The following is a 27,770-nucleotide window of genomic DNA, read 5'->3' on the forward strand; positions in this document are numbered from 1 at the left end:
ATTCCTTTGTTTGATAAATTTCTTAATTTCACTATTTTAAAGATTTTATTTAGATCTGCGACAACTGAATGGTAAACTACAGTGGTGATCTGAAGCACAAATCCCTAGAGTTGTAAACTATAGACACGATTGATCAGGAATAACAAGGTAAAAAATTTACATATTTGAAAAGGAAAAATATATATCTTCATATTGAAGAACCTAGAATATATTTGTCTAACCTACAGATCTTCACTTTGACTGTATTGGCCCCATAATTTTTAAATGATTCCTCAGCATTGCTAACCCAGATTGTTTACACGATTCGAAAGAGCATGTAAATTATATATTAATTATGTAGTTTATACTTTGTTTAGACTTTCTTATTTTTAGAAACGAAAATTCAAAAATAGTAATTTTTAATAAAAAAACTTTAAATATCTTAAGAGAAGTAGCCTTGCCACCTCCATATAATGCACAACAAAATTATTCAGTCACAGGAGTTAGAAAATCCGACGAAGAGCGAGAAAATTGAAAGCCATAATGATTGTCTAACAGTAAGTTATTTGACTCAAAATGGAATGTTAAAAATTTGTTGATCATTGTATGTATACAACAAGAAGTATTACAAAAATTTTTTCTATATTATACTATTGCAGTAGGTTTTGATCGCCAGCACCAATCAACATTACAGATTGATCTTAAACCTGTTTAATTAGCTTTGTTCTCTCTATGCTCTTTATACCTACATATAGCTTTGCCTAAATAATATGTTATATATGTATGCATAATACATTTTGAAGAAAAGTTAAATAATTTTAAAAAGTAAATTGTTCGCACTTAATAGTTAAAGTTCCTACATCTGAAATCCAAGTACATGTTTTCCCAACTTTATTTGGTAACTATTCCTTTTTCTTAAAGTACTAATTAAGGATGTTGGCATACTTAAAAAAATGTTTAACTGAGCGGTATTGCATTACGCGCTTTAAAACATTACTAATTTATTTGACAGCTATTAATATATATTAAGACGGTCAGGTATAAACAGCATGCATAAGATTTTTATTCAATAAAATTCATCTATTTTATCTTCTTCTTCCATCTGCGATGTTTTTTTTTTGTGATTATTTTATGAAGATGCATACAAATATTACAGGGTTTTTTGTTTCTTATAATCGTTTATTATGATGGCAATAAAGAGTTAGTTGTTTAATTTTTATTTTAAACAAATATGAACACAATGAAACTATGCCTGGTTCAGACTTTTATTAATAGAATATTTTAATAAGAAATGATGTCTGAAATGCAGAACACCAGACTAATTGTTTTCATTGTTGCTATTTTAAGTCAAACTCGGTCAAATAGATCAAGAAGTTAAAGTAGTGCAGGAAAATTTTATGAAAAATTTGTGTATGATGTAGAATAGTCTTTAAGTCAAACTCGGTCAAATAGATCAAGAAGTTAAAGTAAAGCAGGAGAATTTTATGAAAAATTTGTGTATGATGTAGAATAGTCTTTAAGTCAAACTCGGTCAAATAGATCAAGAAGTTAAAGTAGTGCAGGAGAATTTTATGAAAAATTTGTGTATGATGTAGAATAGTCTTTAAGTCAAACTCGGTCAAATAGATCAAGAAGTTAAAGTAGTGCAGGAGAATTTTATGAAAAATTTGTGTATGATGTAGAATAGTCTTTAAGTCAAACTCGGTCAAATAGATCAAGAAGTTAAAGTAGTGCAGGAAAATTTTATGAAAAATTTGTGTATGATGTAGAATAGTCTTTAAGTCAAACTCGGTCAAATAGATCAAGAAGTTAAAGTAGTGCAGGAGAATTTTATGAAAAATTTGTGTATGATGTAGAATAGTCTTTAAGTCAAACTCGGTCAAATAGATCAAGAAGTTAAAGTAGTGCAGGAGAATTTTATGAAAAATTTGTGTATGATGTAGAATAGTCTTTAAAAGAAAATAAATAACATAAATTGGCGAGCTTTAAAAATATATATTGTTCAAATGTAAATTAGTTCATTTTACGTAATTCAAAACTATATTATAGAATAAATTACTTTAGGAGATTAAGACGGCTCAACCCCATTTCAACTGAATACAGTTTAAAAATATTTACTCTAAACTAAGTTTAGCGTTGGTAGATTGTATAAAAAATATTTTGACCAAAATTTTGAAAAATTCCTCCAAAAAAACTAAAGTGCCAGTAAAAATCTCTAAATAAGTTAAAAACTTCAAATATTAGATTCTACGTTTCTGTAAGTAGTATTTGAACCAAATTTTTACTGCATGTAGATAAAGTAGTAAAGAAGGTTTAGTACTAAAATCAAACTTCAAAACAATATTAACCTATAATGGCAGACAATTCTATTTGGGTATTAAGAAATCTGGTTAATAAAAATAAAATTAAAATACTATCATATCAAATTATATCTATCTACATTAGCAGCTAATGTTTTGTAAGACTTTGTTTTTGCATCAGAATACCAATTTAAGTAAAAAAACACGTTTATACATATGAATACATATGTATTCATATGTATTTGCTGTAATTAGTAATTGTAGTTGAAAAAAAGCAGCTAATGTTTTGTAAGACTTCGTTTTTGCTTTAGAACACCAATTTAAGCAAACACGTTTATACATATGAATACATATGTATTCATATATATAAACGTGTTTTTTTGCTTAAATTGGTATTCTTATGCAAAAACAAAGTCTTACAAAACATTAGCAGCTCTTTTATAACTACTCTAAAAAATACTAAAATCAATAGTTAATGGCATATTCTTTACTTTTTAGAATAATGGAACATTGTTTCGGCATAGGCTGAATTATTTATGTTCTGTTTCTAAAGGAATGTCTTTAATAAATCGTTTGATTATTAGACATACAACTGACTTGTTAATGGAGTATTTTGTTGCAATTTCTTTTTGTTTGACTCCTTTCTTACAATCTTTTACAATACGTTCTCGAACTTGTTTCCTGCCAATATGGCGTATTTATGCTGTTTTAGGTTAAATCAAAAACAGCATAAATACACGATTTCAAATTAATATTGTAATGGTTGCAACACTCCATTTTCTTCTCTAGACAAAATTTAACATTTAGTCGAGTCTTATTAGATAAGTACTAATGACTATACAGCACTACAATTCCCTGGGAAATTTTTTCCTCACAAAAGAATTTTTTTGCGGATGATTTTTCGTGAGTTTTTTAGAGCAGTTATAAAAAAGTTGCTAATGTTTTGAAAGCCACTTTTTTTGCATTAAAATACCAATAAAAGAAAAAAAAAACATCTTTATTCAATTTCAAGTAGTCTTATTATGTACAAATCTTTTTTCATTTATGTAATATAAACCATTTTTTTCATTTAAAACATAATTAAAAAAAATTGCTGTAATTAGTAATTGTAGTTGAAAAAAAACATTTTATTTGGTTGCTAATGTTTTGGAGGACTGTATATATATATATATATATATATATATATATATATATATATATATATATATATATATATATATATATATATATATATATATATATATATATATATATTTATATATATATATATATATATATATAAATATATATACATATATATATATATATATATATATATATATATAAATATATATATATATTTAAACAACTTTAAAAAGTATTCTACACAATAGAGTGCTCTATGTTCTTAACAGAACAGAGCAATTATATTAGTAGTAGAAAATCACTTAACAAAAATTTTTTCCATTGAAACTGTGAAACATGAAACTGTGTTTCATCAACAAAGATTCATCAGAAATGGATGATCAAATTAATAAAACTTCAATTTATACCGAAATTAAATTACAGGAAGTTGCAAATGTCTTAACTACTGTAAATTTTCACACATTTGTGGAATTTGCTGACACTATTATAAAAAGAATTCTTTAGAAATGATTACTTATGCTATTTTTTTAAAAGGTTTTTTTAAAAAGGGTAGTTAATGTAAATATTATTTGAACTCATTTATTTTTATAGTTTTTTAGGAGAAACTTATTTTCGTGCCTACATTTAGAAATTAATTCCGATCTTTTGTTTAATAAGCATTCTTGATTTGCATGTGTAATTATTTCAAATTTTTCTTGTAGGCATAGTATGCATTTTTTGGAAATATTGTTATATGCAGGCGCTGTTTTGAGGATAGACCAATTCAGTATAAAATCATCAATATTTTTTTCTTTTAATTCCCATATATATTTTGACAGCATGGTGTCTTTTGAATACTTTTTATTCTTGAAAGATTGCTTATGATTGGCAAAACGTTTTTTCCATTCACCCTCTGTTATGCCAATATATTGTTTATCAGGTACATTCTTAGAGGAAACAACACATTTATATACCACATTTTTTGATAAACAACTTCCACTCATTGGACAATTGATTTTTTGTTTACAATTACAGTTTTCTGTAGTTTTTTCATTTAGGATTTCTTTTATGTTTAACAAAGCCTTATTGTGACCTTTTATAATTCTTTCCATATTTTTTGTGCAACTGTAGCTAACTTTAATTGTATTTCGATTAAAAATTTTATGTAGTTTATTAGATCGCGGGAAATGCTTATCAACCAATTTTAAAAACACTTTTCCTATGTTAGTAGAAACATTTTTGCTATATGGGGGGTTGAACCAAATTACATTTCTAGTTCTATTTCGTTTTTTTGTATTCTTTTTTTCAGGGTCAAATTTTAGTTCAAAATTTTCAAAACCACTTTTTTTTAGGGCATCTTCAAATATTCGTTTAGAGGAATTGAATACATTTTCATTTGAGGAATTTTGATTTAGTCTGTTATTAATTGAAATCGGGATTTGTTTTAGAACTTGGGGTGGATGGTTAGAGTTAATGTTAATATATAATAGTTCATCGTTTGGTTTTTTGAAAGGCTTATATGAATTTTCAGAGAGGTTAAATGTGACATCAAGAAAATTCACAATTTTTAAATTTATGTTTATTTCGATTTGAAAGCCAATATTTTTAAAAATTTTTATAATATCTTTTCTAATTTTGTCGAGCTGTGGACCAGATTTTCTACGCATTACTATTAAACCATCGTCGCGATAAAGGCCTAAATCTTTTATATTGATTATTTTACTTAACAAATCTAAAATATATAGTCCAACAAATTCACAAATTTCTGCTCCGTCATAACTGCCCATTGTTACATCAAAGCAATCATGTATGTTTTTCTTTTTCCAAGTTTCCTTATTAAAATAAAGTAAGGTTTTTCTACAATGTTTTATTATACGGATTATGTCATCCGGAATAGCTGTGTGGCTTTTTGCAAATTCAATAGTCTTATCTAAAATATCTGCGGTTATTGAGGGGTAAAAATCATTAATGTCAAATTGAATAAATGTGCAGTCATTTTTATTTTCGATTATGGAGAACCAATTTATAACATCAGTGGTATTTTTCCACTGTTGCAAATTTAATTTATTTCTAAGAATATTATTAATTTTGTCCAATTTAATTTTGCTTATATGTCCAATCTCACTTTTTGAGGGAACCAATAACCTACAAGGAAGTTTGTTTTGAAAATTTGGTTTATGGTCTTTTAGTGTTACGAAGGCTTGGGCAGGGGCAGTTGATTCGATTCTATTATCAAGGTTTAATTTTTTAGCAATACTTTGCGCTTCTAAATTAATCGCCTTTTCCAAATTTTTAGGGGCTTTTTCATAAGAACTAGTAATATTGTCGCGTAAAATTTTTTCATAGTTTTCTGTTGTGAGTTGGTAAATATTATTTGTTTTATCAGCAAAAACCAAAATATTAGGGTTTGATTTAATTTTTGATTTAATTTTAATTTTTTTTTTTTTTAGATGTTAAAAAAATCAAATCAAACCCTAATATTTTGGTTTTTGCTGATAAAACAAATAATATTTACCAACTCACAACAGAAAACTATGAAAAAATTTTACGCGACAATATTACTAGTTCTTATGAAAAAGCCCCTAAAAATTTGGAAAAGGCGATTAATTTAGAAGCGCAAAGTATTGCTAAAAAATTAAACCTTGATAATAGAATCGAATCAACTGCCCCTGCCCAAGCCTTCGTAACACTAAAAGACCATAAACCAAATTTTCAAAACAAACTTCCTTGTAGGTTATTGGTTCCCTCAAAAAGTGAGATTGGACATATAAGCAAAATTAAATTGGACAAAATTAATAATATTCTTAGAAATAAATTAAATTTGCAACAGTGGAAAAATACCACTGATGTTATAAATTGGTTCTCCATAATCGAAAATAAAAATGACTGCACATTTATTCAATTTGACATTAATGATTTTTACCCCTCAATAACCGCAGATATTTTAGATAAGACTATTGAATTTGCAAAAAGCCACACAGCTATTCCGGATGACATAATCCGTATAATAAAACATTGTAGAAAAACCTTACTTTATTTTAATAAGGAAACTTGGAAAAAGAAAAACATACATGATTGCTTTGATGTAACAATGGGCAGTTATGACGGAGCAGAAATTTGTGAATTTGTTGGACTATATATTTTAGATTTGTTAAGTAAAATAATCAATATAAAAGATTTAGGCCTTTATCGCGACGATGGTTTAATAGTAATGCGTAGAAAATCTGGTCCACAGCTCGACAAAATTAGAAAAGATATTATAAAAATTTTTAAAAATATTGGCTTTCAAATCGAAATAAACATAAATTTAAAAATTGTGAATTTTCTTGATGTCACATTTAACCTCTCTGAAAATTCATATAAGCCTTTCAAAAAACCAAACGATGAACTATTATATATTAACATTAACTCTAACCATCCACCCCAAGTTCTAAAACAAATCCCGATTTCAATTAATAACAGACTAAATCAAAATTCCTCAAATGAAAATGTATTCAATTCCTCTAAACGAATATTTGAAGATGCCCTAAAAAAAAGTGGTTTTGAAAATTTTGAACTAAAATTTGACCCTGAAAAAAAGAATACAAAAAAACGAAATAGAACTAGAAATGTAATTTGGTTCAACCCCCCATATAGCAAAAATGTTTCTACTAACATAGGAAAAGTGTTTTTAAAATTGGTTGATAAGCATTTCCCGCGATCTAATAAACTACATAAAATTTTTAATCGAAATACAATTAAAGTTAGCTACAGTTGCACAAAAAATATGGAAAGAATTATAAAAGGTCACAATAAGGCTTTGTTAAACATAAAAGAAATCCTAAATGAAAAAACTACAGAAAACTGTAATTGTAAACAAAAAATCAATTGTCCAATGAGTGGAAGTTGTTTATCAAAAAATGTGGTATATAAATGTGTTGTTTCCTCTAAGAATGTACCTGATAAACAATATATTGGCATAACAGAGGGTGAATGGAAAAAACGTTTTGCCAATCATAAGCAATCTTTCAAGAATAAAAAGTATTCAAAAGACACCATGCTGTCAAAATATATATGGGAATTAAAAGAAAAAAATATTGATGATTTTATACTGAATTGGTCTATCCTCAAAACAGCGCCTGCATATAACAATATTTCCAAAAAATGCATACTATGCCTACAAGAAAAATTTGAAATAATTACACATGCAAATCAAGAATGCTTATTAAACAAAAGATCGGAATTAATTTCTAAATGTAGGCACGAAAATAAGTTTCTCCTAAAAAACTATAAAAATAAATGAGTTCAAATAATATTTACATTAACTACCCTTTTTAAAAAAACCTTTTAAAAAAATAGCATAAGTAATCATTTCTAAAGAATTCTTTTTATAATAGTGTCAGCAAATTCCACAAATGTGTGAAAATTTACAGTAGTTAAGACATTTGCAACTTCCTGTAATTTAATTTTGGTATAAATTGAAGTTTTATTAATTTGATCATCCCTTTCTGATGAATCTTTGTTGATGAAACACAGTTTCATGTTTCACAGTTTCAATGGAAAAAATTTTTGTTAAGTGATTTTCTAATACTAATATATATATATATATATATATATATATATATATATATATACATATATATATATATATATATATATATATACATATATATATATATATATATATATATATATATATATATATATATATATATATATATATATATATATATATATATATATATATATATATATATATATATATATATATATATATATATTAGGGTGACAAATAAATTTATTAAAAAAATTTTTTTTTTTTTTTATGCTTTTTTTTTTTTAAACCTTTTATTTATTTCCATTTAATAAAAAATGATACTGGGAAATTTTGGACACAGTTTGTTAAGGTTTAAGGGTTGCTCAATCCCATATTTTATTTTTACAAAGCTGTTCGAACCCACATTTTTCATATTTTATCATTTATCTTTTCTATTTTACTAATTAAGTTGACAATGCTATCAATATTTTATTATTTGTTAATCTAATGAGTCATGCATAATACACATTGTTTTTTTTAGAAAATTAAAAAGTAAAAATAAAATAAGTTGCCTGGCATTTAAAACACCTATTGTAATATTTCATTATCCAGTTAAGTTACTGCATCAGTATTGCACTACTGCTAAAACTTTTGCATTATCCTGTAAATACAAAATACATTTTTAAAACACATTATTAGAGAGATATTTTTAAAATTGGTTTATTGTAAATGGAGACAAGAAGTCAAAATGAACTATGGTGTATTGGTCAAGCTACATTTGTGATCACAGGGCACAAGTTGCCATCTAAAAGACAAGTTATAAAATCTTATTTTTTCTTCAAAAATAACGACAATGTAAAAGAAAGTGCAGGCCTCGTGACAGATCAGGTTCTAGACTTTTGGCAAAGAGCTAGAATTCCAACAAAACAACGTTATCATGTTATAACACATGTTGAAAAACTTGTTGAGAAATACAGAAAGCTGAAAAAGAATAAAGGCAGAAAAACAGAAACTCAGCAAAGAAATGTGGAAATTTTTTCTCAAGAAATTGAAGAACTAGTTGATATTGCTCATGAAGATGCTTTAAAATTAATGACAATAGAAGAAGACATGACCTTTCTTACATTACAAAGAGAAATAAGAAAAGGCTATATGAGTTCAGTTGATTGTGAATTATTCAAACAAGAACAGCGTATTTCAAACAGAAAAAAAGCAAATGAAGAAAGAGAAACAAAAGAGTTTAAAAGAAAAAAAGAAGGAATGTGTTCAACAGTCACAGACCTAGTTTTGACAGAATCAGACTCCTCTCATGGTACAGATAATAAAGTAGATGACTTTATTCCATCATCAGCAAAGAAACTGAAAAAGAGTGAAAAAACAGAAAAAAAGAAAGTGATTACTCCAGCATTTTGTTCAGCTCTTGATCGTTTGAAAATTCCCAATCGTTCTGGTTCCTTGGTTTTGTCTACAGTTTGTCAAGGGTTAGGTGCCAATATTGAACATTTATCTACATCATATAAATCTCTTCGATGTGCACGTATTGAAAATCGTAAAGAAGTTGCAAAAAGAATTTTTTTAGAGTTCAAACCGCACATTTCATTAACTGTACATTGGGATGGAAAATTGTTATCCGATTTGACCAGCAGAAATGACGTGGATCGACTGCCCATATTAGTGACAGGATATGATGTAGAAAAACTGTTGTCAGTCCCAAAACTGGATAGAGGCACTGGTGAACAAATGAGATATGCAACAGAACAAGCTTTAAAAGATTGGAACATTTCATATGACAGAATTGTGGCGCTCTGTTTTGATACTACTTCAAGCAACACAGGTATACATTCAGGTGCTTGTACCTAGCTGGAAAAATTAATTGGAAAGTCTTTATTATACACAGCCTGTCGACACCATATTCATGAAGTGATTTTATCCCATGTTTACAAAACTTGTTTTGGATCATTTTCTGGTCCAGAGGTTAAGTTGTTTCAACGATTTCGTGATCAGTAGAGTAAACTTAATTCTAAATCATGGCTCTTAACTGATGCAGATCTCAAAGTATATGGCTCACTTGTACCATCAGCTATAGAATTTGCTGTAATTATGATGCAAGGATCAAAACAACCTCGCAACGATTACAAAGAGTTTTTGCAACTAGCAATAATTTTTTTAGGAAAAACTCCTCCAGGCCAAAAAGGAATAACTTATCGTTCTCCTGGTGCTATGCACCAAGCACGATGGATGGCAAAATCACTGTACTCTATTAAAATCTACTTGTTTTGACATCAATTTTATTTAACAAAAAATGAAGAGAAAAATCTTCTACGATTTTCGATTTTTTCAATATTGATTTACATGGAACATTGGTTTCGGGCTCCCATTTCTTCATCTGCTCCTCACAATGACCTGACACTGATTAGGAAATTGAATAAATTCAAAATATTTGACAAAGAAGTAGCTGAATTTGCCATAAAAGCCATTGCAGGACATTTATGGTATTTAACTGAAGACCTTGTGAGTCTCTCTTTTTTCAGTAATGATGTTGATAACCAAACTAAAGAAAAAATGTTGATTGCGCTTGAAAAGCCAGCCAATAAAACCCAGATAAAAAGGGTTGAAGGTAAAGGATTAATATATAAAATTGTAATCATGAACTTAGATGACTTTGTAACAAGTGGATCAAAATATCTATTTGAATTGCTTGGAATAAATTGGGCATTTATGAAGGAACATTGCCCAGACAAGTGGAGTACAATAACGGAATACCAGGATGCACATAAAATTGTTAATTCTATGAAAGTTGTGAATAACACAGCTGAACGAGCAGTGAAACTGGTTTCAGATTACACAAAAATCTTGACAAAAGATGAAACTCAATTGCAATATATTTTACAAATTGTGGAAGAACATCGACGTCAAATTCCAGATATGCGAAAGTCTACAATTGTTAACGCATTAATAAAAACAAGTGAGCAACCTGAATAAAATATTGATTAAAATCATATAAATAACAATAAACTTGAATAAAATAATTAAAATTTTATAGTAATGAAAAAAATAAAAAAGTATATTCATTTTTACTTTACGTTGACCCTTAAATCTGATAATATCAAGCTCATTGAGCGACCTCTAGATATGAAAATATCCTAATAATATTTTGCAAAGTATATTTTTTAGTTAAAAGGAACACAATAAAGGGTTGAGAGTTCAATTTTGAGCACTTTGATTTTTTTTTGTCGCCCTAATATATATATATATATATATATATATATATATATATATATATATATATATATATATGTATATATATATATATATATATATATATATATATATATATGTATATATATATATATATATATATATATATATATATATATATATATATATATATATACATATATATATATATATATATATATATATATATATATATATATATATATATATATATATATATATATATATATATATATATATATATATATATATATATATATATATATATATATATATATATATATATATATATATATATATATATATATATATATATATATATATATATATATATATATATATATATATATAGACCACACGGGTGAAACCACAGATGTCACATTTTTCTCATTTTGAGAAAAATAAAATTTTTCGTTTATTGACATTAGGTATCTGTTTATTAATAATATACTTAATGAAAAGTATATTTTATGATACTTTATTCCTAACACAATATATATAAATGCGGTTTTTGTGCTAAATACAAGAATTATTTATTTACAATGTTCTTTTTAAAACAAGACACTCATTTTGGACATCTGTGATTTTTCCGTTATAAATTCATCAACTCATAATCCACGTTAGCTTGTAACCATTTAGAGGACTTATTTTTTTAAAGGTAGATATTAACACATTGTAATATACAACCACAACGTACTAAGTGTGTGATGTGATAATAAAGCCTCTCCTCCCCCCCCCCCTTCCTTCTTTTAATTAAAAAAATTCAAATAAAAATTTATATGAAAGTTTTTTTTTAACTTTATGCAAAATACGATTGCAACCTTATCTCTGCCCCTACCTCATCTATTTACCATAGATGATTACATGATATCTGTGCTCCATCATTTATATCAAGTTTGTAAAGGGTGTCCCAAAATTAACGCAAGATTTAAATTTTTTGCCATTAGTACAGTAAAGTGTTGGCAAACCTAAAAAAAAAACGCTCCGACAGCTGACAGTCTAGGGTTAATAAAAATGGAGCGTTACACGATAGAACAACGTGTCTTCATTATTGAACAATATTTCAAAAATAATGAAAGCTTGTTGGCCGCAGTTCAAAATTTCATAAAAAATATGGTTGAAATAGTGTTTTAACTTCGTCAACTGTGAAGAGATTATTTGAAAAATTCAGGGCGACTGGATCCGTTGGAGACGACAAACACACCGGTCGTCCAAAATCAAGCCGTTCAAATGTCAATACCGAAGCAGTGCGTGAGAGTGTCGGTGACAATCCAGGAACCTCGGCGTCGTGGACAAGAATTGCAAACTTCAAGAAGTTCTCTACAGCATATACTCACTCAAGATCTGTGTCTGATCTGATTCATTATATATATATATATATATATATATATATATATATATATATATATATATATATATATATATATATATATATATATAAATATATATAAATATATATATATATAAATTCAATTAACACAACAACTAAAGCCTAATGACCATGCACAGCGAAGAGAGTTCGCTGAATGGATTATTGAGTATCAACAAATGGATGCTGATTTTTCGAGCAAAATCATCCTAAGTGATGAAGCACATTTTCACCGTAATGGCTTTTGGGGTGAAGCAAAATCGTCCATTTTTAAAAAAAGTCTTTCAAATCTTGCGTTAAAATTGCCGCTTTTGGGGTTCCGAGAACCCACATGTGATTGTCGAAAAACAAATGCATCCACAACGTGTTACTTTTTGGTCTGGATTTTGGGCTGAAGGTATAATTGGACCATACTTTTTTGAAAATGAGGAGACTGATCAAACAGTGACTGTTACTGGTGCTCAATATTGCGACATGATAACACAGTTCTTTCTGCCGAAATTGGATAATATTGATGTGGCCAATATGTGGTTTCAACAAGACGGTGCCACGTGCCATACAGCCCGTGAAAAAATTTAGTTACTGCATGAGACATTTCCAGGTCATGTACTTTCTCGTTTTGGAAATAAGAATCGGCCCCCTAGATCATGTGATTTAACACCATTAGATTTATTTTTATGGTGTTATTTAAAATCACAGGTCTATGTCAACAAGCCCACAACCACCCTTGCATTAAAAGAGAAGATTCAACGCTGCATCAAAGAAATTCAGCCACATTTATGCAAAATGGTCATGAAAAATTTCGACAAAAGAGTGCGTATGTGCATGCAAAGCCGTGTAGGCTATATGCCCAATGTGTTATTCTATAAACCTATCCATAAACCTATCTTAGATACTTTATGATTCAATAAAAAAATAACACTCAAAAGACTAAAAACTGTGTCTTCTATTTAATTCAAATCTTGCGTTATTTTTGTGACACCCTTTATAAATCATTTAAAAGCCAGTTCTGAACAAACCGTTAATAAAAATGTGTTTTTTTAATTTGAATGAAAAATAAAAAAAATTCTTCAAAAAAAGATAAAATAATACCAAATAATGTTTTATTTTGTCCACTTAAAAAATGTTTAGCTTCAATAAGTCTTTAAATTTTAACAAAAAAGAGGCAACAGAGCTATGTATGCTTGTTTTAGTTTATCAGGCACTTCAATTTTTGATCTTAATATACGGGATGTAACACACTTAAAATTAAATATTTCAAGTTTTTCATATAATTAAAATTTAACTAGCCTTTAATATTTCAATTTCTCTAAGTGAACATATCTTAAATGAACAAACAACCAAGAAGATTGGCTTTGAAACTCTGCAAATTTCAGACATTTTTCTTCTATCATGTTTATATATAATATTGACTTGTTATGGTTTATTGTGAGATTGTCAAGTGTTTCTGCCGGAAACTTTTAATTGACAATGACCATATTTCTGTCACATCCTGTAGAGGTGTCATACCTATACAGAATGTGACAGAGTTCTAATTGGTAATGAAGCTGTCAAGTTTTTCAGTTTTATGAACTAGATAAAAAAAATCAATCTAAAACTTTTAATTTCATTTTTTGCCAAGCACAATAAATTGCAAATCAATTTGATATCTTTTACATTTGAGATAATTGATAATTTAAAAGCAGCATAGAACATACATCATCAGACCATCGTCATCATCAGACCATCTGTTTCCAGTTTCATTATCATAGCAATAAGAACATAATTTTTGATTTCAAAGTATACTAGTGTTTAAAAAACAAAATAGCAGTTGCCTGGAATAGTATACATACTGATTTTAAATGTTTCGGCATTTCAATTTTTTGGGAAATCCAAGCAAACTACTTCACAAATAAAAGCATAATGAGTTGTAAGATATGTAGCTCTTTTCCTCTAATAAAACATTTAGACTTTTCTCTGATGGAGCTGGAGCAATATATCCAAAACATTCTTTTGTTATAATATGTTATTAGCAGTATTAGAATCAGAATATATATATATATATATATATATATATATATATATATATATATATATATAATATATATATATACATATATATATATATATATATATATAAATATTTATATATATATACATATATATATATATATATATATATATATATATATATATATATATATATATATATATATATATATATATATATATATATATATACATATATATATATATATATATATATAAACTATATATATATATATAACTTGGACAACAATGTTTTTACCTGGTAAACATTGGACAACAGAGGTTGTTTCAAAGTTGCCCTTTTTTTAACTGACCATAGAACCTTAAACCATAGTTTTTTGTTGAGAATCTTTAAATAGCTTAGCACTAAATTATCATAAAAATATATAAAACTTCGAGTTTTCAAAAAAAGTGGATATCTGCGGTTTTACCCGTGTGGTCTTCATATGTATGTGTATACGTTAAAGCTACAGTTAAGCAGTTTAAAGTAATTTTATTTTTTGTTTGTTGCGCTCTCGTCTCCACTGAGAGAGCAAGTCTCAACACGAGAGTGGACTTTTTAAACATAGGAGTTATTTATTTGCTTCAGTACATACATCGACTATCTTATAGCTTGCTGCTAGAGGGAGTGTTGCTACATCGACTATCTTATGATTTTATAATGCCTTTTTGTATGTTACTGTTATATACATCTGTTGTTAAAATATTGTCTATTAGGGTGATTGAGTTTTCTGTTATTCGAGTAGGCCGGTTGATAAGCGGTATTGCTCCTGATACAAATATTTCATATTTTTTTTGTTTTCGCTATATCGCAAGCAATCCATATTTAAATCGCCAATTACAAAGTTTTTTTTCTTTTCTTTGTTACCTTTATGAAAAATATTGTGCTTTAAGTATAAGCTTAAATTTTCTGACGCACCACCAGGTGGTCTATAACAACAACTTAGTAGAATGCTTTTGCTTTTAAACTTATCGCTTTTATTGTTTAAAATTTCAATTGTAACGATTTCTTTATCGCCATCAGAAACGCACAAATCATTTCTAACTTTGTGCGCAATGTTTTGTTTTACGTAAATCAGAATTCCTCCGCCGCGTTTATTCAGTTGTCTTTCTAATAAAATTGTTTCAAAACTAGGAAGATGGAAGTTAGAGTTATTATTAAGCTCATTTTGTGAACACCAAGTTTCCGTTAAACAAATAATATCAAAATAGTTTTTAGTTTCTTCTATAAAATGTCAAAGATATTCAAAATTTTTGTTCATACTTCTTATATTTATGTGGACGATTCTGATTTTTTTGTTTACATCGCCATTTTTAGAAAGAAATTCTTTTAGGTCACTAGCATAATGATAAAAACAATCTATTTTTAAGTCATTAAAATAATTAACATCTGGATCTGTGTTTTCATCAGTTCCAATATATTTGTAATAACCTGCTGCTACAAGGAAGTGCCGCCACATCGACTTAGTGTTTGGTATAAGGCAGAAATTTTTTTCTTTTATCATTTTAATTAATATTCCTAAAGTTTAAAAAACCTCCTCTGGCGAGAGCGCAGCAAACGAAAAAATATAACTATTTTAGACTTCTTAACTGTAGCTTTACCTATATATACACTTATATATGCACATTTAAAATATATTAGCAACCTAAAATATTTTTAAAAAATATCCTAATCACTCCAAAAAATCTCAATTTCATAAATAAATATGATTTATTTAATTATTGTATTGCAACTTACATCATTTAATATAAGGATATTTGGTTTTTTTCAAGATATACGATATTAGAATTAACAAGATTATACGATACTAGAAAGTCCGGACCCGTAATACGAGATATCAAAAATCTGATGTTCCATTCCAATTTATTCTTTATTTGTTTTCAATAAGTTAAATAAAATATTTGAAAGTAATGATCTCAGCCTCATTTGAGATCTTTACTACCATTTTCTTTTGCATTGCTTGATTGTTCTATGTGCACATAGCATAACAAAGTGGATATATTAAAAGTGGATTTAATTAGTTATTTTGGCTCCTATATATTGGCAAAATTTTCACGGGGTAAGTTGGCTCATAGCATTTAATATGGAAAAAAAATACATTTTTATAATTTTTTTTTTTTTTTAATTTTTAACAATATTGAAAAATATATTTTTACAAAAAAATTAAAAAAAAAATTTTTTTAGGTTTTTTTTTCACAGATAAAAAGTCAGCTACAGTATTAGCTGTTATACGTACTAATATTTTGTACCAGCTAAAAGTAATATTAAATTTTTGGCTTAAATTTATTGTCAAAATTTTTAGTAAAAATATTTCTATTAACTTTGCACTTAATAGTACATTAATAATCATTTTTATAGTTTGCATTATCTTAACCCGTGATGGGATAAGTTGGTGTAACTCTTTTTTGAAGGCTCGGGAAGGCCCCAGAATTTTTTTTTGTAAATAAATGCAAATTTTGTAAGTCACCCAAATTCATACTCTTTGAGACTACACTTTAATATTTTCAAAAAAACGAGCTGTTAGGGCTACAGAGCTCATAGAGCAAAAACCGAGCCAACTAGCCCCGGTTTCCCCTAAGTCTTAAATTTATATATCTTTAAAACGAATTTATTTGAAATATATAAATTATATAAATTAAAATATGTAACAAAATAAAGTATATGTATTTTTGTAACAAATTTCAAAAAAGCGAATAAAATAAAACAACTAAAACACAAAATTTGTCAACTTTTGTCAATCTTAGTAGACAATTAATATTGAAGTCATCACAATTTCTGTTATAAAGGTACTTTTCAAAATCAACTATAACAACCGGCATCTACAGGATGAGGGAACCAAACTCAGCTTATTGTAAAAAAAATAACTTAAAATACTTAAAAAAATTTTATGAACAAAAACGGTAATTAACCATGTATTACAATGAAAACTTGGTGACTAAATATCTCATCAACAATTAAGCCGTTTTTGTTTGCTCATTACGCAATATCTGATCAACAGTTAAGCCGTTTGACAGATATTGTTCCACCACCATGTTTTAACAAACTTTGTGAAAACTCATCATGTACTCTCATATTTCAGTTAATGTAAACTTTTGCAACTACTGCCTATGTAATTAACATCTTATACATGCTTCTACAACTCCAGCCCTCTTTTCAAAACAGGCAGTATTTGCCTAAAGTCGCCGCCAAAAATGACATTCCTACTAAATGGAATGTTGTTGCAAACATATGAAGGTGAGCATGCGTGGTTTTCCTTCAGGCAAATTAAAACTTATACTACGCATGCCCACGTGATTATTTTTCCCTTTCATTTCCCGTTCCCATTTAAAAACGGATGAGTGGAAACTTACCTGAATGGAAAGTTGATGTAAATAAACTATAAATTTCATTTAAGATACGTTTGGGTATGAATTTCCAGTCCATGTGGCTGTTGCAGATTAAACATTCTCACTACTGGTTTCATCTATCAAATAATTATATATAAATGTTTTCATACTATCGGCTGGTCATTCCATAAAAAACAATCAGGAATGTTGATTAGGTTAGATTACATAGGTACTACATAGCCCACGGGCTATGTAGTACCTATGTACCCGCAATATAGCTACTGCATAGGCATGTAGTCCTTTATATAAAAAATAATACTCAATATTTTGAATAAATTTGATTAAAACATATCAAGCTAACTTTAGTGATATAAAATCAAAAGTTGGAAAAGAAAAAAAAATTTAAATAAATGAAATAATACAGTAGAAACCGGTTAACTCAGACTTTCTATAAGCTGGACTTTTACTGAGTAAGACTGATTTATATTCCCGTTGAACTTTCTCTTTTAACTTACTATTAAATCATCCGCTTAAGTCGTACCCTGGTCAAGTCGGACCATCCGCTAACCCGTACTGTTTTTTGCAGTTCTTTCGGCAAAAAACTTTGCTTAACTAGGATTTTTATTTTGAATTCCAAATAAGTGCAAATAATAACAAAAATATCAATACTTCAATAAAAGTTCCAACCTTTGAACGCTTTAAAATAAAATACTTTTGCGTCAAATATTAAACGTTTTCCCTAATATCTTCGATTTGGTTAAGCCTGATATTTTCCCTGATATCTTCGATTTGGTTATTTGGTTGATTTGATTAATTTTTATTTATTAATGACTATCATTTTAAAAATTCAAAAACATTGATTAAAAAATAAAATTTATTGTATATAGTGGTCCAAGAATAAATAGCGATTTATAAGAATAAATAAAAAAAAATAATAATAATAATTAACAAAAATGATTATTTCAAGTGTAGGGAAAGCGGAATAGTATCGAAAAATAACTGATCGAAAAAATGATTAATATTGAAAAATAACTGACCGAAACCCATTTTAATGATTAAGACCGAAAATGTGATTTTCAGATTAATGTCGAAAAATTTTTATAATGAAATTCACAAATGCGGAACATCGAAATCAATAAAAACGGAATAAGATCTAAATCTCATTTTAATGATTAACATCGAAAATGTGATTTTCAGATTAATATTGAAAAGTTTTTATATCGAAATTCACAAATGACGAACACTATCGAAAACAATAAAAACAGAATAAGATCGAAAACTCGTTTTAATGTTTAACATCGAAAATGTGATTTTCTGATCATAGATTTTTTTTTTTTAAATAAAATACTAGTACTAGGAGGAAATCTTAAGAAACTTTTAATACTAATTCACTTTTCAATAAGAGACATTTTAAGATTTCGATGAATATTTTCTAACTTTTCACCTAAATATTGCATCAACTTTACACGAAGTTAGCATTATCTACAAAGGAGAACAGCAGTTTAAATGAACAATTTAATTTGCACGCACAATAAACAGTTGAATTTGCACGTGCAATTCAATTCGATTTAAAACTTGAAATTTAAAAAACTCAATATTCCCAAATGTCGTTAGAAAACTTATCAATATAATATATAAGTTTGCCAAAAGCACTGTTTAAAAAATAGCCACAGTTTCAATGGTTTCATTTCTCAATCAATTACTATCAATTTTTATAACTGAAGCAGTTTTTATTACGTACGGAATGTTCCTATTATTTAATGAATGTTCTTAACAATTTTCTATTGTATACCCATTTTTGAAAAGTTGACACTTAAGTTTTTTTTAGTTCAAAGTTCAGATTATTCTGTATATTTCTGTAAATACATTTCATTAAATATTAAACAGTTATCTTGCAACATTTGGGGCCAATATTGAGTAGTAATTTTGCATATTCTTATATATATATATATATATATATATATATATATATATATATATATATATATATATATATATATATATATATATATTATATATATATATATATATATATATATATATATATATATATATATATATATTATATATACATAGTTTTTTTTTTTAATAATAAATACACTGATAAGCAAATAAAATTTTTTTGTGGAAATCTTGTTAACTAGGTGGTTTTTAAGACAAATTAAATATGCTAATTTCAAATATGCAACTCATTTTTCACCATCACGTCAAGTTGTAAAGGTATTTAGGTTCAAATTTTTAGTATATGGGGTAAAGTCCCTGATATTGTCGAAGAAAAAGTTATTCAAAAACATGTCAACCTGGGTCTCAAAAGAAGCGTATTTTCATAGAGATTTTTAAAATGTTATTCGTTTGTAATGAAAAAATAAGTACTTTTTGTATTATTGCTGAAAAAATTATGTTAAAATTTTTGTTAAGAGTCTTTAGCATTTTTTTCATAATTTTTTTGTCAATAAATTTTAAGGAAAAATATTTATGTTTTTAAAATCTCTATGAAAATACGCTTCTTTTGAGACCCAGGTTGACATACTTTTGAATAACTTTTTTTTCGACAATATTAGGGGCTTTACCCTAAATTCTAAAGATTTGAACCTAAATATCTTTAGAACTTAACGTGATGGTAAAAAAAGAGTTGCATATTTGAAATCAGCATATTTAATTTGTCTTAAAAAACCACCTAGTTAACAAGATTTCCATACATAAATTTTATTTATTTATAAGTGATATTAAACTGCGTTTGTCTTTAATTTAATGCAGAAAAAATAGGTAAACCGCTGAAAAGTTTGAGTTTTGATTCTGTTTATTTATTTTTAATGACGCTTATCTTCAAAAAATGGCGTCATTCATGTTAGTTTTTTCAACTTATTTTTCAAATAGATAGCTACTAGTTAACTTAATATTTTTTTTATTTATGAGTTAAATCTTATTTTCTTATAAACTATTAACTCCAACTTAAAGCAACCTAATACCAAAAATTCCTGGTACCCACTAATAGTCAATATTTTTGTTTTGTTCGGATATTTCTAATCTCGTTAAAATTGAAAACTGCCTTTTCATAAACAGTTACTTTAATATAAAGACGCCATCTATATTTCCGGAATGGTTAAATGGTTATTTATTACAGGTTTGTTAGAAATTTATATATATATATATATATATATATATATATATATATATATATATATATATATATATATATATATATATATATATATGTATATATATATATATATATATATATATATATATATATATATATATATATATATATATATATATATATATATATATATATATATATAGATTATATATATATATATATATATATATATATATATATATATATATATATATATATATATATATATATATATATATATATATATATATATAGTTAAATACAGAAACGACACTGAACTTTCAAAGGAAGTATGGAGTTTGAAAGATCAAAACATAAAACCTATCTTAACGTGAAGAATAATTAAACGTTGCAGACTCTATAATCTTACAACAAAAATATGCCACCTCTGTCTCTATGAAAAATATGTAATTTTATCACATAGTGGAACAAATTTACTAAACAAAAAGAATGAAATTGTATCTCAGTGTTGACATTCAAAGAAATTCTTGCTCTCTTTATTTGACACAGGAGACTAGTAAACTACAACGGCTTCTTGTTTTGTCTTTACTCAGATTTGTAGATCACGTCTGAATCCGTTCTTAAAGTCCCGCTATTTAGTTGTTTTTATTCATTTAATTACATAAAGTATAAATTGCTCTGTTATTTGATAATATTGAACTCTGTCATACGAACAAGAGTTTTTGTATTTTACACCGCACAACTAACCTCACTTATATATATATATATATATATATATATATATATATATATATATATATATATATATATATATATATATATATATATATATATATATATATATATATATATATATATATATATATATATATATATATATATATATATATATCTTTAACGGTTCTTTAAAAAAAGGAGTAATAAAAAACGACTTATCTGATCATTTTCTTATTTTTTTTTCTATAAATCTAGATAAAAAATTAATATTTAATGAAAAACTAACTTCTAAAAAACGTATTTTTACGAAAGATAACCTTGAATCTTTTAGAGAACAATTATCTTTAATTCATTGGAATTTTGTTAATGTTTCCGCTAATGCAAATTTAATTTATAACTCATTTTTTAAAACATTTTACGATAACTATAACGCTAATTTTCCGGTAATTACTCACAATCTCCATGCTAAAAGTATTAAATCACCATGGATTACGAAGGCTTTGCGTAAGTCTTCTAAAATTAAACAAAAACTATACATTAAATACTTAAAAACTAAAACAAATGAAAACAAAATTATTTATAAAAATTATGCTAAACTTTTTGAAAACCTAAAAAAAAAACAAAAAAAAATTATTACATAAATTTACTTGAAAAATTTAAATTAAATTTGAAGCGCACATGGTCAATTATAAGGGAAGCTACTGGCAGCGCGAAATCTTTATCGCACACTTTACCAGATAAAATTAGACATAATAATGATTTTATATATGATAAAAGGGAGATTGCGGAAGAATTTAATAAATACTTTGTGTCTGTAGGGCCTAATCTTGCCAAATTAATTCATAAACCTAACAATCCAATTAATAACTTATATTTCCCTTTAAGTTCTTACCAAAACTACTTTGAATTATCTTTTGAAGAATTCGAAAATGCTTTTAAAATGTTAAAGTTAAACAAATCAGTAGGCCCTGATGGTGTCAACGGAAACATTATTATTAGTTCATTTGATGCTTTAAAAGATGTACTTTTTAAAATTTTTTCAATATCAATAAAACAAGGAATTTTTCCACAAAGCCTAAAGATAGCAAAAGTCATACCAATATTAAAAAACGGTGACTCTACCAACATAAATAATTAACGTCCTATTTCAGTTATTCCTGCGCTCTCTAAAGTTTTAGAAAGAATTTTGTAAACCAAAGAATCATCCAAAGACTATAAATACATTCACAAAATTTTGGTGTGATATTTTTTCGCCTATAAATAGGCAAGAGTCCAACATTTTTGCCGAACGATTAGTAAAAGTTTTATAAGATATTAAAAGACTTTGCAAATCTGAAGCAACTTTGTATTTGAATATTTATGAATAAATCACGATTAAATTAATTTTTTTTCACCAAGCTAAACTGGTTTAAAGAAACCTAATTTATGGAAACAACGGCAACTGAAGAATGATAGATATTGATAGAAAAAACTGATAGAAATGTTGGTTTGATAGAAAAGGAAATATATAAAATATATGTACATTATTGTGTAGATTATTTGAACAATTTTGCTTTATTTTAATATCTTTTTGTTGCCATAATCATAACTTTTTTTAAGTATAATTTGAGTGTTGTTAACACATTTATCTTTTATATTCTTATTGTTAAATAGGAATAATATAGACGATATCATCCTCTTTATAAATATAGTGTATGAATGTTATTGTGTTATGCAAAGTTGTTGGAGTCAAAAAAATGGATATCTAAGTATTATTAACATATGAGGCACAAGATAGAAAAAGTTATTAGACTCTATATATCTAGGTTTAAACATATAAGTGTTTTAAGCAAAATTATTTGAAAGATTTGTTGTTGACTTTATTTATTATTTTTTCTAGCAGTTTAATCATTATTTAATAATCTTTTCTTAATACATTTGCTAATTTTTTTACTTATAAATACAATAAATAAATAAAAATAAACCAACAAATTGTGAACTCATTATTAGTGTTAGTCTAACAAAAGTAGATGTCAGACCTTAACAGCTTTTCGCAGTTTAGTATATATTTATTGTAGAATGTTCGAAATATAATAAGGTTTTTTGCTTTCACAACTTCTAGTTATAAATGGTTTCATTCGACAACTACTCTACTTATGAAAAAATTATGTTGACCATTTGCTTTTTTGGATTGTTGTTTATATCACTTTTTTGTTGTCTTAAGTAATAGAAATTTCTATAAATATTGGAGCATTATACCAATTTATTACATCCAAGTCTTTAACAAACTTGGATAGTTGATTCAACTATCCAAGTTTATTAATGACTTTTGCTCTTCTAATTTCTTTTGATCTTCTAATTTCTAAGACCTTTTGATCTTCTAATTTCTAATGCGGAGAGAAAGGTTTATCAGTGAGTTTTTACATGATAAATCTTTTAAACTATAAACACAAATTGCGCTATGTTGGAGTTGTTCAATCATAATAACATGTTTCCTTATATGTAAACTCTTTAATGGGTTTCAATATTCAAGGTGAGGTCCAAATAATGATGTAAGTATTAATGTTATATTTCTTTTATCTAATTATTCAAGAAGTGTTTAATTCAAACGCTTTTATTAAAAGTTATAAAGAATTGCTAATAATGATGCTATTGAGCTGATTTTTGTTTTAGTATGTAGCTTATTCATAACTCTCCGCTACTTTAATAACTCTCTGCTACTTTGATAACGCTCTGCTACTTTGATAATAAAACTCCATTCCATAGATTTGATGCCTTTTCTTATTTCGTTATTTTATATGAAAAAACTTTAAAGAAATTAATTTTATTTCTTAGATTTAATAGTATTGATGTTTCATAGTTAGAGTTTGTTTGAGATGTTTAATGTGCCACCACATAAATGTAGCAAATATTAATGAAGCTATGGCAATAAACAAAAATGCCAAATCTCAAATTAAATGGTTCATATAAATCTGATATGTTTACACTTAATCAAATAAGTTATTATTATTTCTGCTTTCAGTGTTTAAGTGAAGGAAAAGTTTTTTCCCTTATTTTTACTATTTCTAATGACTAGATTTACTGAATTTTATAAAATAGTTTTTGTGTATAAAGATATTTAGGAAGATTGAGAGGCATTTTAACTTTTTATTTATTCAAAAGTTTTACAATGAAGAATGAATAAAATATATACAATAAGATATATCAATAAAAGATATATCAATAAAATATATACAATAAAATACATACAATAAGAATTACAAATTTTGTTAACTTTACAATAAGAACGCGGATACTCGCAGAAGATCATAAGATCTTGTCATCGAGAACTGCCTAAACAGATTTTAAATAAATAAATATTTAATTATAGATATATATATATATTCACCCATAAATACACATATAATTATTTACTTACATATAAGCATGCAAACATATAAATATATATACTTACACATAACAGACGTATACATGTATGTCTAAATTTGCACGACTGTCTTATTCAAATTTGAAGAAGTTTTTCTCAATGTAGTTTATAAGTCTCCTAACATTTTTAGTGCTCCCCAACACCTTATACCTATCAGACACAGGTAGTAAATTAAATCTTTTTCTGCTTCCTTGCTGACAAGTCTGTGCCGCAGTTAGATAAACAGATTTCATCTAGATATTTTCAATAATAAAGAGCATTATATTAGAATTTTAATTTAAATATTTTAAAATTATGTTAATAATGTTAAATGCTATATGTTCAATCTTAAATATTTTAATGGTATAATAATAATGTGCATCTTTTTTTAAGAGGCTTTAAATTGTAATCATACTGTGGCATAATTTTAAAGTCATCTATTTATAATAAAATGATAAATTAAATTGTCACAGCGTGTTATATACTTTATTTATAATAAAATGATAAATTAAATTGTCACAACGTGTTATATACTTTATTTAGAATCTGCTGTGAAGTAAACTAAATATTCAATCATTAAATATATCTCAAGACATGAAATTGGGAATGGATTTTTGGTCCATAATAATCCAAGTACCACATGTTTTAATAAATAAATTTGTAAGTATCCTGCACTTGATTGTAATTGTAAATTCTCATTTTGATATTGATTACATTTTAGTTCACATAGTTATAAAAAGATCCTTAACTCAAGCTTATGTAACTACGGTTTGTTGTTAATGGATTAAAGTTTTTTGTCAATAATAACAATAACTGTTATTGTAACATGATAACCATGTTGTTTATATGTTGTGACCATTTTGTATATATGTTGTTACTATGTTGTATAAGTATATATGTAATAAATTATTAAGTTGTGCTTGTGTTTATTTTTATTTTATTAAAGTTAATATAGATGCAAGCACTAAAGAAGAAAATAACGTTACAAATTGAAGTAGAAATTTATAACGAGTCATGTTGACGATTGGATATGAATCGCAGAAAAGTACCATTGCCGAATGGTTATGAATCAAATCATTGTATAATAATTGCTTTTTGTCGCGTAAATGTATTTTGAAATTTAAGCCTGTTTTTCAAATTTATTCATAAAAATTAAAATTGTCAATAATCATGTGTTTAATACATTTTATTGTCCTTAAACTAATTTAAAATATGCCAGTTTTTAACCAAAAAATTACAGTCGATTCTGCTAAAAACAACTTTAAATAATTAAGAAGACAAACAAAAAATAATAGGAAAATATAGCGACTTATATAGGATTGCCCAATGAAAATCCATAACAATCTCATGCGCGACCCAGTTAGTTAAGACAAAATTACAATGGTACGGTATAAAAATAGCTTACCGTTGTTCTGCCAGTTCTTGTCCTGCACTGGCTAGCCGCTGTTTTGCCATCGCGGCTGGTCTATGAAAAATCCTTACAGCAAAGCGGAGCTTTGCCAACGTCGGCAGCCGAAGCCGGTCCAGCGCGGCAGCCTACACAGGACCAGTGCGGGACCATTATATCCTTGCTTAATATTCAGCTTTAAGACTCTTAGCTAAATTTTTTTATCTTTTGTAGTGCGCTTTCCGACTCTTTCTTTTCAATTTTTTTTATGAAAAAAAGTGAAAAGAAAGATTGATTAAAAAAAAAACTTGTTAAACTTTCTTAGTAATCTGAAAGAAAAAACAGCGCATTAGTAATGCGCTGTTTTTTAATTCAATGCCATTACATACATATTAACAAGCAATCTTATGAGAAAAACTTTACGCTATACGCGAAAGTTAAGATATTAGAAAAAAGCGGAAAGTTATTATACGCAAGCGCAGTAGGATTTTATAAACTTGAAAATATAATATATACACTAGCAACTACTTATTTGTTTTTCTTTAACATTGTCTCACTTTCCCAGTAGTTGTTTTTTACTGAAATCTGTATAAAGGTAAATTATTTTATGTAGCCTGTTGTTGCAAAGAGAAAAAAAGTATTTCAATATAAAAATCATATAACCACAATAAAACATACTTTAATATAATGCGTTTATAGTTTTGAGAGTCTCCTTGTTAATTGTTAGAGCTGACCTTAGCTGCTTTACCTGATAATTCTATTGTTTTCCAAAAATAACCTTTTTATGTTTTTGTTAACTTAAATATAAGAATAACTTCAATTTGCTTTAAATAAAGAATTTTTCTATGTACAAGAAATTTTTTCTCCATTAAAATCAAAGTGTTTATGTTTCAATTCAGTTTTAAAATTGTGAATCAATGATAAACTTTGCTTAAAAAAAAACTCTTATTAAATTTTTCATGCATTTTCATATATCTGAAGGGACTTCCACCATAGGTGTACCTTATTTTTTTATTAATAAGTTGTATATCTTGGTATCTCTTAAATTCTTATTTATTACTTTCTAATTTCATTAGTCACTGTGGTAGCGAGTGAGTTGTAGGATTTTTATATTTGATATTAGAGGCCTTTACAAGTTAATATTATTTCTAAATTAATGGGAACCTAACCCAGGGCACGACAATATTTATTAGTAAGTCAAGACAATTTTCTTTACTTTTCTAAATAGCTATTTATAAACCTAACAATTTAAGAGTAATACTTTACATGGTAAACAGGCAATAAACAAAAATGTTCCAGTTAAAATTAAATTAAAATCGGG

General features: G+C 26.5%; 2 long non-coding RNA genes across 4 annotated transcripts in view; one reads left to right on the forward strand and one right to left on the reverse strand.

Annotated features, from left to right (window-relative positions):
* Positions 1 to 55: 55 nt before the first annotated feature.
* On the forward strand, positions 56 to 26,251 carry LOC136083744 (uncharacterized). Its single transcript, XR_010640042.1, has 3 exons — positions 56 to 147; positions 25,606 to 25,722; positions 26,009 to 26,251. It is a non-coding gene; the product is annotated as an uncharacterized LOC136083744 (long non-coding RNA).
* LOC136083743 (uncharacterized) overlaps positions 24,784 to 27,770 on the reverse strand; it is a 32,508-nt gene continuing 29,521 nt past the window's right edge. For 2 of the 3 annotated variants that reach the window (XR_010640039.1, XR_010640041.1), the window contains 2 exons: positions 25,111 to 25,316; positions 24,784 to 24,989 (listed from right to left, as the gene is read on the reverse strand). This is a non-coding gene — a long non-coding RNA (uncharacterized LOC136083743). The remainder of the gene's footprint in view (positions 24,990 to 25,110; positions 25,317 to 27,770) is intronic. The other variant, XR_010640040.1, reaches the window with a different exon arrangement.

The sequence above is a fragment of the Hydra vulgaris genome, chromosome 08 (genome assembly GCF_038396675.1).
Source record: "Hydra vulgaris chromosome 08, alternate assembly HydraT2T_AEP".
In the NCBI taxonomy this organism is placed as follows: Eukaryota; Metazoa; Cnidaria; class Hydrozoa; order Anthoathecata; family Hydridae; genus Hydra; species Hydra vulgaris.